Source organism: Vicia villosa, unplaced genomic scaffold (genome assembly GCF_029867415.1).
Source record: "Vicia villosa cultivar HV-30 ecotype Madison, WI unplaced genomic scaffold, Vvil1.0 ctg.000650F_1_1_1, whole genome shotgun sequence".
Lineage (NCBI taxonomy): Eukaryota > Viridiplantae > Streptophyta > Magnoliopsida > Fabales > Fabaceae > Vicia > Vicia villosa.
This window is the reverse complement of record NW_026705290.1, coordinates 410,214-420,769: the sequence shown is the minus strand read 5'-3', so window position 1 is coordinate 420,769 and position 10,556 is coordinate 410,214. Positions and strand designations below refer to the sequence as shown.

At 36.2% G+C, this 10,556-nt stretch overlaps 1 long non-coding RNA gene across 1 annotated transcript; it reads right to left on the bottom strand.

The window, feature by feature from the left end:
• Positions 1 to 3,285: 3,285 nt before the first annotated feature.
• Positions 3,286 to 5,219, bottom strand: LOC131630140 (uncharacterized). Its single transcript, XR_009292258.1, has 2 exons — positions 4,257 to 5,219; positions 3,286 to 3,736 (listed from the first exon to the last, which is right to left on the bottom strand). It is a non-coding gene; the product is annotated as an uncharacterized LOC131630140 (long non-coding RNA).
• Positions 5,220 to 10,556: the final 5,337 nt, after the last annotated feature.

Here is a 10,556-nt window from a genome sequence, read left to right as displayed (position 1 = left end):
TCTATAAACAAAAAAAAGAATCTAGAGTATGCAAACTACCGATAACAATAAACCTATCACATGCAAGATCTATTTATATAATACATCAAATTTATACGGATTCATTGCCTTCGTCCTCCCATGACACTTAATTCAGTTTCTAATGGTTCAAATATTTGGTTGTAGAATTCCACTATTAAACTTTACAATGTCCTTTGGTATAGATGATAATCAAAGACAAAATAGTGAAATATGCTTAGACTTAATCACTAAGCTATACACTTGTAAATCTTGATTCTTCTTCAAATTACACATAACTTATATGGCTTATAAAGTCTCAAAAGATCCATGATCTTTAGTCATATCACCTTCAAATATCACAAGCCCTCCAAGCTCATTTTCAGAATCAATCTTTACTCGATTCCATCGGAATTACCTTGTTTGAATCATTGAAATGATGACAAATGCTAGAAAATCCAAATCCTCTTTTGGTAAGACTTCTTATTTTCTTTAATGAAAATCACTCGCCACAAATCCAAAAAATTGATTTTCTATCTTGAAAATATTCTCAAAATCATTAGAACGTCTAATGAAATCCTCATAACAAGAACTCGCACTCTCTCTTAGAGTTGAGAAACACTCATACTCGCCAATGGTGTTTAATGTTTGAGGTATAAGATGAAGTTTCAGAAAATCTTACATAAACCAAAATTTCTCAATCAAAAGATTGACTCTTAAAAAAGTTTTTCTTTAGGTTTCTCTCAGAGATAATTGAATGAGTGAATGATGAACAAGTAAAGTGATCAAATTTTTATTTTTTAAGAAATAGAGAGAAAGAGTTTATATGTGCTAGAGATGAGACACAAATCATTGTAAAATGATCATTTTTGATTCAAAAACAATAATGAATTATTCGAATCTAATGAGTGATTGAGTGAGTGTGTGTGTGTGTGTGTGAGAGATAGATATATATATATATATATATATATATATATATATATATATATATAGAGAGAGAGAGAGAGAGAGAGAGAGAGAGAGAGAGAGAGAGAGAGAGAGAGAGAGAGAGAGAGAGAGAGAGAATCAAGTAGGTGAAAGCTTATATTTATAAGTCATGAGTCGAATCAAGGATGCATAACTATTTTCAAAATGGCACAACTGGCTCGTGATTCAAATCAAAACTAGCTATGAGTCAAATCAAGTATGGTCGTGATTTGAATAACGTTTTCAGAAGCGAAATTGAATTTTACAAACATGCTCATGAGTCAAATCAAGCATCTTCATGAACCGAATCAGGTTTCTAGAACTAAAATTTTGAGAAATAGATAAACATTTGATTTGAATCAAGGTTTTGTATGATTCAAATCATGCATGTGAAAATTTCTTGATTCTAGTCACAAACATGCTTATTCGAATCAACCTATATTGACTCTTTGTCAAAATCCTATTTATGCATGCAAAATTCATTTTTAGGATATGTGCAACAATTATTATTGTGAGGGACTCAATTACTAAAATAATAAACATAAGGATAAGAAACAAAAGAAAACTCAAAAAGATAGGGATAACCTAGGAGTAATTTTAAGTGACATATGTTTGAGTGAGGTGGAGGATGATGGTATTCATCAGAGATTGTAGTGCATTTGTAATGATTCCAACACTCAAATTGATAAAAATTTTAAAGGTCACATCATTTGTTGAAAAGACGTACGAGGATAAGTGTCTTGTAATTTAAGTCATATGTAGTGAAGTGATTCACTCTAGTGAACACCCTGGTACCCTTGAGTTTAGTTGGGTACCAGTACCCTCAACAATCAAATACTATAAATTAAGATTTTAACATAATTTACACTAAAGGCGCCGGTATCCAATTTAAATTCATGGGTACTTATGGATTTACCTTTTTTTAATAACTCGAATGGGGTTATAGTTTAACACATTAATTGCTGACATGATTATTGAGTTTTAATGGGGTGCGTTGTTCTAGGTAATTATGGATCATTGGATTGTTTTAAGGTATTCAAAACAGTGTTTTAAAAATGAACTAAACCGGCCGGTTGAACAAGAGGGTCACCGATCTGGTCTAATTATTGGATCGAGTAAGCTATTGAATCAGTGTGAATCGAACAAAATTGGCCAAAATCAAAAAACCAATGGTTTTCTCGGACAAAACGACGCCGTTTTGGTAATTTTTATAAAAATGAATAAATTGAAATATAAGTCTACTTTGTTCAAAACTTATTTGAAACAATTTTCTCTTCGTAGAATTAAATTTATTAGACAAGTTATATTGTTATTCAGCTTAAGTTGCAATTAGACTTTGTTCAAAATTTATTTGGATATATATTTTGTACTATTTTGTTGTGTGTGATGACTATTTTTAGAACTTGAATTTAAAGAATGAACTTGTGAAATTATGATATTTTATAAGTGTCGTGATAATTTTTAGAGACTGAGTCATATGTCTCAACCAGTTTAATAACTATATGGTTTTGTTATAGAGACTGAGTTATTCAACCAAATTATTCGGTTTGATTCAGTTTAGTCATGTAGTTCACCCAGTGACCCAGTAGTTCGACGAGTGAATCAGTGACCCACTATTCTTACCGGTTTGATGACTGGTTCAATTTTTAAAACATTGATTGAATGAGTTATACGTTTTGTTTTAATTTAGTTGTGTCTATTTTTTCTTTACATTAATAAAAAGATTTTGTTTTTTTTTCAATATCTTAAAATTGCGTGAAAGAAATGTGTTGCACCCCAAAATTTGCCCATCTATTTTACTTCTAACTGGCTCAAGCTTCGCATCCATATGTATAATTCCATTAGGTCATCTAACACTCATGCATTCATTTAATCAATAAATTCGATTTGGGATCAAGAATTTTGAAAGATCAAGGCCTAATTGTTCATTGCTTGAGCTTGTAGAGTCTCGCCAATTAAAGGATGAAATTGAGGTCTCATGTCTTCGAGTTTCATCACTAAGAGATTTTCTTAAGAGGCATTGCTTTTGTTTTGAGATCATCCCTGAACTATGGTGAAAGAGGATGAACTTGAAGATACATTGTATTGAAGGCATCATTCTTTATAATATTTGGTGTTTAACACATAGGTTGAGCCAAATCGATGAATTAAAGTGAGTCAAAAGCGTTTCATTGAAGATGTCATTGGATTGAAATTTGTTTGTTGAGATTGGAAATGGATTCGAATTCAAAGACAATCAAAGTGAAGTAGAGTCCTCAAGCATTTGTGTAGAATTTATATATAAAAGAGGAGTTACTTGAAACTTACATGTATATTCAAAGATTTTGGAAAGCGGGCTCACTGATTCAAATTTATACATCAAGCTACATCCATTATTCAATATTCTAATTCTTCACTATTCAAGTATCATCAAAGGGCTAAGTCACCTAAGATATAAAAAAATATAAGCTAGAAACAAGGAATGTCGTGCAAGCTCTATTTTGATTACAAAAGGTGTCATTTCATTACCACCTACAAAATACAAGGAAAAAGGGCAAGAGAAAACAAAGAGTACATGTTCTACAATTCCAAGGTTTCATGCTAATATCGAAACACCGCCATCCAATCCATCTCACAATAAGGATTACACAAAAATCATTATTTTTCCTACTTCTCCTACAAGCTTCATCATCTTAGCCTTCAAAGCCTCCTCTTTATGCATGATTCAAAATAGACCCCTCAATTATATCCCGACATCCGAACAATCTCCCATGTGCATTCAATTCACCTCATCCTGCATAAAACACAAAGATGACAGTTGATATATACATACAAACAGCAGCCCCATTCATAACAAAAATCAAACAATTCCATACATCCATACAATTCCATACATTCATAAACAATTCCATACAAAAATCAAACAACTCCATACATACAGCAACACAAAACCTGCCAGTTAACTCACATTCAACCTACACACATTCAGCCATACCAAAATTTTAACTAACTGTTCCTAACTTTTAGCATTTCAGTTACTAATACTTAATTCCCAACATATAACAGAAAATAACAAACTCCATCTAACCGTTTTTTAAACCAACATAACTAACTATGCCAGCTCGGTAACCAATTTCCTAACAGCTTTGTAACTAACCTAGAACCAATCTCTAACCACCTATAACTGTCAATAACAGAATCCTAACCATTTGTAACTAACCTAACCACTTCATAACTAACCAATCCTAACAGTCTTAACTAACCATAACAGAACTAACAGAAGATAACAGAAAGTTTTTGGGAAGAGAATTTACCTCAGATTCAATCTCCTCCACTTCTATAAAATCAGAAACACCACCAATTCAGAAGGCTCCGCCATTTTTGACCTTCACCACTCTGTTTTCACTCTCCACCATTTCATCCCTTTCATTCAACTTCACCATTGTTCACACATATTCACCTACCTTCACTCTCTGCTCCACCATTTTTGCTCTTCAATCTCTCTGCGAACTTTCACTCTTCATACCCTCCAATCTTCTTCACCTCTTCACCACCAACCTTCAACTCTTTCCTCGATTCTCCATTCAACCTTCCATCCGTCTTCTTTAGAAGAATAGAAGAAAAGAATCAATCAACGGAATGATAGTCAGAACTTGAATTCTCTCTTTGACGCTTCAATCTTCAATTCTCGACTCATCTTGAATCATCTTCTTCAATCGCATTCAGCATCACATCTTCAATCTTCAGGAACGAAATTCCAACCTCATCATCACCAACAACAACGTTTCAGAACAAGATTCATAACCGAGCAGAAGAGAATTACAAGAAGAGGGAGAAGAGCGAAGCTTGGTTACCTATCTTCGAAACTCGTTCTCCGTTCTGTGCGTTTAATTCGCATCCGAGCTAGCTGAAGCCGATCCTCTGGTATTCTAGATCGTTAATCTCCTGTATCTCAGAACAATAAGAGACTAAGATGGAGATTAGGGGTAGAGATACGACGGAGGGACCAAGAGTTTGGTCGGGGAAGACGGATTTCTCCACCGTACCACCGCCGTCGCTTGAGAGAGGGAGGGCGAAGTTCTGAAACAAACGTGAAGGTCACAACTAAAACCCTAATTCCCCTTTTACTATTTTCATTTTTTTAATTAACATTTCTACTAATTAAATTTAATCAGAGTTAATTAGGTTTAATCTGATTAGGGGATAGTTAACAAATCTAAGTAAATCTGGATCAAACACTCCTTGGGCCATTCGAATTCATTTCCTACACCCCCATGTGGCCCATCACACTTTTTTTGTTATGCTGAGAATCTGAACAAAAAAACGCCCTTTAGGCCTGTTCACCTGGGCCCTGCGCCCTTTTCTTATCTCCCTGCACCATCAATTCAATTTTGCACCCCCTGATTCCATTTTATTTTCATTAGTAGATTTAGATTTTACTTAGCTTTTTACCAATTTCTTTTAGGTGATAACATGCTAATTTTTCTCCTATCTTTTTAGGCTTTAATACAATATTTTGACATATAAAAATAATCACTAAAAAATATTAGTTTTAGGCTTTTTGCTTTAGTCTTTTACTTGATTAGAACTCAATTCCTCTCCTTAAAATCAATATAAAAACAGTAGTATTTTTAGGCCACTTTTGTACTATATTTTTTGGCTTGTTGCTTCATGCTTGTGTATAATTTGGTACCATTATATCATTCTCAATTTTGCTCATGTATCTTACTTATGACTTCTAATTGTGACTTTATTTTCATGTCTCTTTAATTCCTAACTTTAGGTAGAAACCATGACAACATTAGGACTTAGAAGTTCCCTTCATAACATTAAGCTAGTTATTCATTTTAGGCTAGTTTTCTTCTTCTTTTTCTCTTTCAACATCAAAACATTAACAAATAAAGATACGAATCACATTAAGAAAGTGATAGAGAAATGAGTGGGATTCATTCCCTAATCTGTTTCTCAATCACTTTGTGGCATAGAAATGAGTGGGATTCATTCCCTAATCTGTTTCTCGGTCACTACTAATGGGAGAGAAATGAGTGGGATTCATTCCCTAATCTGTTTCTCGAACATTAACTAATGGGATAGAAATGAGTGGGATTCATTCCCTAATCTGTTTCTTGAACATTACATAATGGGATAGAAGTGAGTGGGACTCATTCCCTAATCTGCTTCTTGATCATTATACATTTTTATGTGATTCGAATCGCAAAGTAAATCCCCTTAAAAAATACCCAACCAAAAACATCTAAGACACTTAATAAAGGCTCAGACCTAAATCAAAGTAATGAAGTGGTGCGAAGCCTTGTATTGGGTTTTGTTCATCATGGAAGTACATCTAAAAGACACAAACCAATTTTCTCTCTTATCTCCCTTGCCTCCGAGGCATTCTTTCTCTTGCCTTCAGGGCATTCTTTCTCCTAATCGGACACGTTATTTCCGCTCCATTCCCAGCTTAAGACTCCAGAGGTCGAGCAGCGGAGTGCGAATGTAACTGTTCAACTAAAAAACACAAAAACAAACAAAAACTAATGAGCCGAACTACGGCGCTCTGATTCTTGAAAAGGATACGTAGGCATTGGGTCGCGGGGCCTAAGCGAGCACAATTATTTAAAAACCTTATTTTCCCCGTGTTTCTTTTTCTTTCATTTGCATGCATTCCCTTAGTAATTAAACTTTACATTTATACACCCTTAGAATAGAACAAACATAGGTGGATACCATCGAGTACGATGGGCGTGAGGGGTGCTAGTACCTTCCCCTCGCGTAACCGACTCCCGTACCTTGATCTCTGGTCGAAAGACCTCTTTCTTATCCTTTCTTTATTCCAGGCTTTCTGATATTCCTTTCCCTCTTTGGGATAAATATATTGGTGGCGACTCTGTTCATCATTTCGCGAGCGTGCGACAGCTGGCGACTCTGCTGGGGATGTGATAGACCTGTGCTGGTCCATTCTTAGCGAGTCGATCCTAGCCTTCGTTTGTTTGTTTATTGGGTGTGCTTATATATTGTCTATGCTTCGCTTCATTTATTTTATGCTTGCATATCATGACTATTCACTGTCTGCATATCATGTTTACTTTCTCGCATTCTGGACTATATTATGGGTCCCCGTGGGGACCACATATTTTCACTGTTTGCAGGTTGGGTGGGATGTTTCTGATTTGAGGTAAAAGGCCCAATACCCAGGCCAGAGTGTTACTTAGGCTACCTAGGACAGAGTGGATAGTCATGACGCCAACAGAATGTCAGGTTCTGTTGATTGCGATCATGAGACCCACGACCAGTTGAGGTTCAAATGGGATACCATTGTTGGCATGTATTTGCAACAATGATGGTGTCTCAGGAGAACTGTTAACGCTGGAGACCTTTTGACCTACCTTGTACTAGATCACACCTTTGAGAGGGGTTGGGAAATTTTGTTTTGCAGGAAAACATGCCTCCATCCCACCCTATGCCCGTTCAGACTATCTATCATAATCAACGTCGAACCTCTGAATCTGGAGGGTTCGACCTTATATGACTTATGCAAAGGTTATCTATCCTGAATCAACGTCGAACCTCTGAATCTGGAGGATTCGACCATCTTTGACTTATACAGAAGTTCTACAAAGTTATCTATCAGAATCAACGTCGAACCTCTGAATCTGGAGGGTTCAACCATCTTGGGCTTATGCACCGCCTATTTATCAAGAAAGCAACGTCGAACCTCTGAATCTGGAGGATTCGACCATATCTTATTGACCATGAGAAGCTGTTATCACAAAAGGCCTTGATCCTTGATCCTGATTCCTACTGCATTTGCATCATCATTAACATTTTTGCATTCATGCATGTGCATCCATGGTTACCAAGACTCTTACATTCTTCCTCTCCATCAGATCAGTCAAGACGATTCCTCGACGTCCATATCTGACAAGAGCTCACAGACAAAGAATCATGGGGAATCACAAACAAAATCAAGCTACTATCAAAGAACCCCACGCCTCCTCATGGGGGCACCTTCCACCATTGGATCCTAAAGACTTTGTATTTGTCAGAGAATATTTCATTTGCATTAGAATAAGGCCAATCTTGCCATTGTTTAGACTTCTCAAGCATTTTCAATTGTACTATTTTCGTTGTTATCAAGTACTTCTCATTGTAAGAAACTCATTCTGTTTTAATAAATAAAAATAATGCAATATACATGTTTTTCTCAAATCATTTCATTTTTGTCATTATGTTCATTGATATTCAACTCACTTGTCTTAAGCAACTAAAAAAGGAGAATGATGAAAAATAAAAAACACATGAACTACTAACTGTATGCTTTTAGAACAAAAATCCTGCTGACGATGTACAGGCATTGTTTCAATTCCTAAACACCGGAGTTATAAGGGAGTGAAACCCTCGTCAACCCCTTTGAGCCTAAGGAGTAGTAGTAGTTTCTTTTCAAAAAGTACAAAACCCTCAATATTAACCAGGGGCAGGGTAGTCTTCAGTTAGTGCGACCAAGCGCTCAACTTTCAGGTATTCCATCAGAGGATCAATCATATCCAATCTCTCACAACAAAAGAAGAAGAGCACAATCCACAATGGATGTCTCTCATTCACTGAGAACAAGGCAATCACTACCTTTTCATCAAGTCAATCACAAAAGTCGTACAACTTGTTCCCGAACGAGACAAAAAAGAATGAAAAGAAAGTTATGAATTAAAAAAAAGAAACAATAGCCCGCTAAGTCAAAAAAAAAAAGAGAGGAAAAGCTTTGAAGCAAATGACTTAGGCAAAAATTAGGGCATATCCCGCTGGACAACGAAAACCAAAATCAAAAGAAACTTTTTGTCCAGGCAAAAATTAGGGAAAGCAAAAGACAAAGCAAAAGAAAAATCCTCCAAGGGACAAGTTAATGTGACCATCAACGAAAGCATGAAAAGGCGGCTGCCACCTCCATCAAAGCTACAAAGGATCCTCATCCATCACAATCCTTCCTGAAAGGTGAACACTCATGTCAAACTAACTGAATTGTAGGATTGGAGAACATCACGAAGAAGGGGTGGGTTAAGTAGAATTTGAGCCTTTATCCTTTGTTTCTTAAACCGTGAACCCGACCATGTTACAACCCTCAAAAGTCCTAATTGAAGCAGGGTTCGTTCCGAAAGCATACAAACTGTAGGATCTTGTCAAACTGACTCCTAATGTTGCTGTGTCATTTGTGTTAGTATCAGTACAATATTTTGACAAATAAAAACTTTTTTTGAGATTAACATGTGCATTGCATTCTCATCATCTCTTTCAAAACAGAATTGTCTCCAACTTGAAAGTAAGTACTTGATACCAAGGAAAGTTCAACATTGAAATTCCGTCGAGTAATCTTACAAAGGCAAAGGTTGGCCATCCACCGAGCAAATATCTCAAACATCTATTTGGTGGAAGAGTTCCTTTCGATATGGGGCATTCATTCCATGATCTACACTGGGGCAGATCATTGCACATCTCCATGATTCAAGCATATCAAAGTTCTATCTCAAGAGATCTTACAAACTGGGGCAAGCTAGTAACAATTCATCTCTTCATCTTCAATCAAGTGTCAGATATCGAGACAAGTGTCGAGGGGTCAAGCCAAACACCTCACCTTTTCCAACAACTTCACAAGAAAAAACCTTTCCGCAAGGGCATCCTTCATCCACTCCTAGTATCATGGAAACAAATCATTCCATTCATAGTCATACATGAATCATACATATCATTGCATTCTCATTGGCATTTCTCCCACATAACCCAATAATCAATAAAGCAGGGGCATCCACCCTACCTTGATTCTCAAACAGAGTTTCAGAACTCCATCTAATCTATTCTCCACAAAAGCAGAAACCCTGAACAATCAATCAGTACACTGCATATAGAACTCATTGCATTGCATCTCCAAAAGTGCATAAAAAATCAAACATTGCATATGAAGCATAAGCCAAGTTACTCATCAGATGAGGTCCCTACAAGAATTCGGCTAATATTCCACTGGATCACTCAGAGTTACCATTGTGGTGTCATCTCCTAAAGTCAATCATGTTCATCTTTCTTCAACCCAGAGTTGGTGTTTTTGTGTTCAACCCAGAGTTGACTTTCCTTTCATATTTTAACCCCGAGTTAATTATTTCTTCCCACTCAACCCAGAGTTGTCGGTTATCCCTTTTTCAACCCAGAGTTGATGTTTTGGTGTTCAATCCAGAGTTGATTTTCCTTTAATCTTTTAAACCCGAGTTAATTATATTTTCCCACTCAACCCAGAGTTGACGGTCACCATTTTTCTTCTCCCTCTCACCTAGAGTTGACGGATATCTTTTATTCAATCCAGAATTGACTTCTCTTTTCCCACTCAACCCAGAGTTGACGGTTATCTGTTGTCCTTTCCCACTCAACCCAGAGTTGACGGTTATCTTTTCTTATTTCCCTCTCAACCCAGAGTTGACGGTTATCTCTTATCTTTCCCACTCAACCCAGAGTTGACGGTTATTTCTAATTGTTCATCTTTCCTCTTTCAACCCATAGTTATTATCTAATTCCTCGTTCAACCCAGAGTTGATTTCCCTGCTTTCTTTCTCAACCCAGAGTTGATGCTTATATCC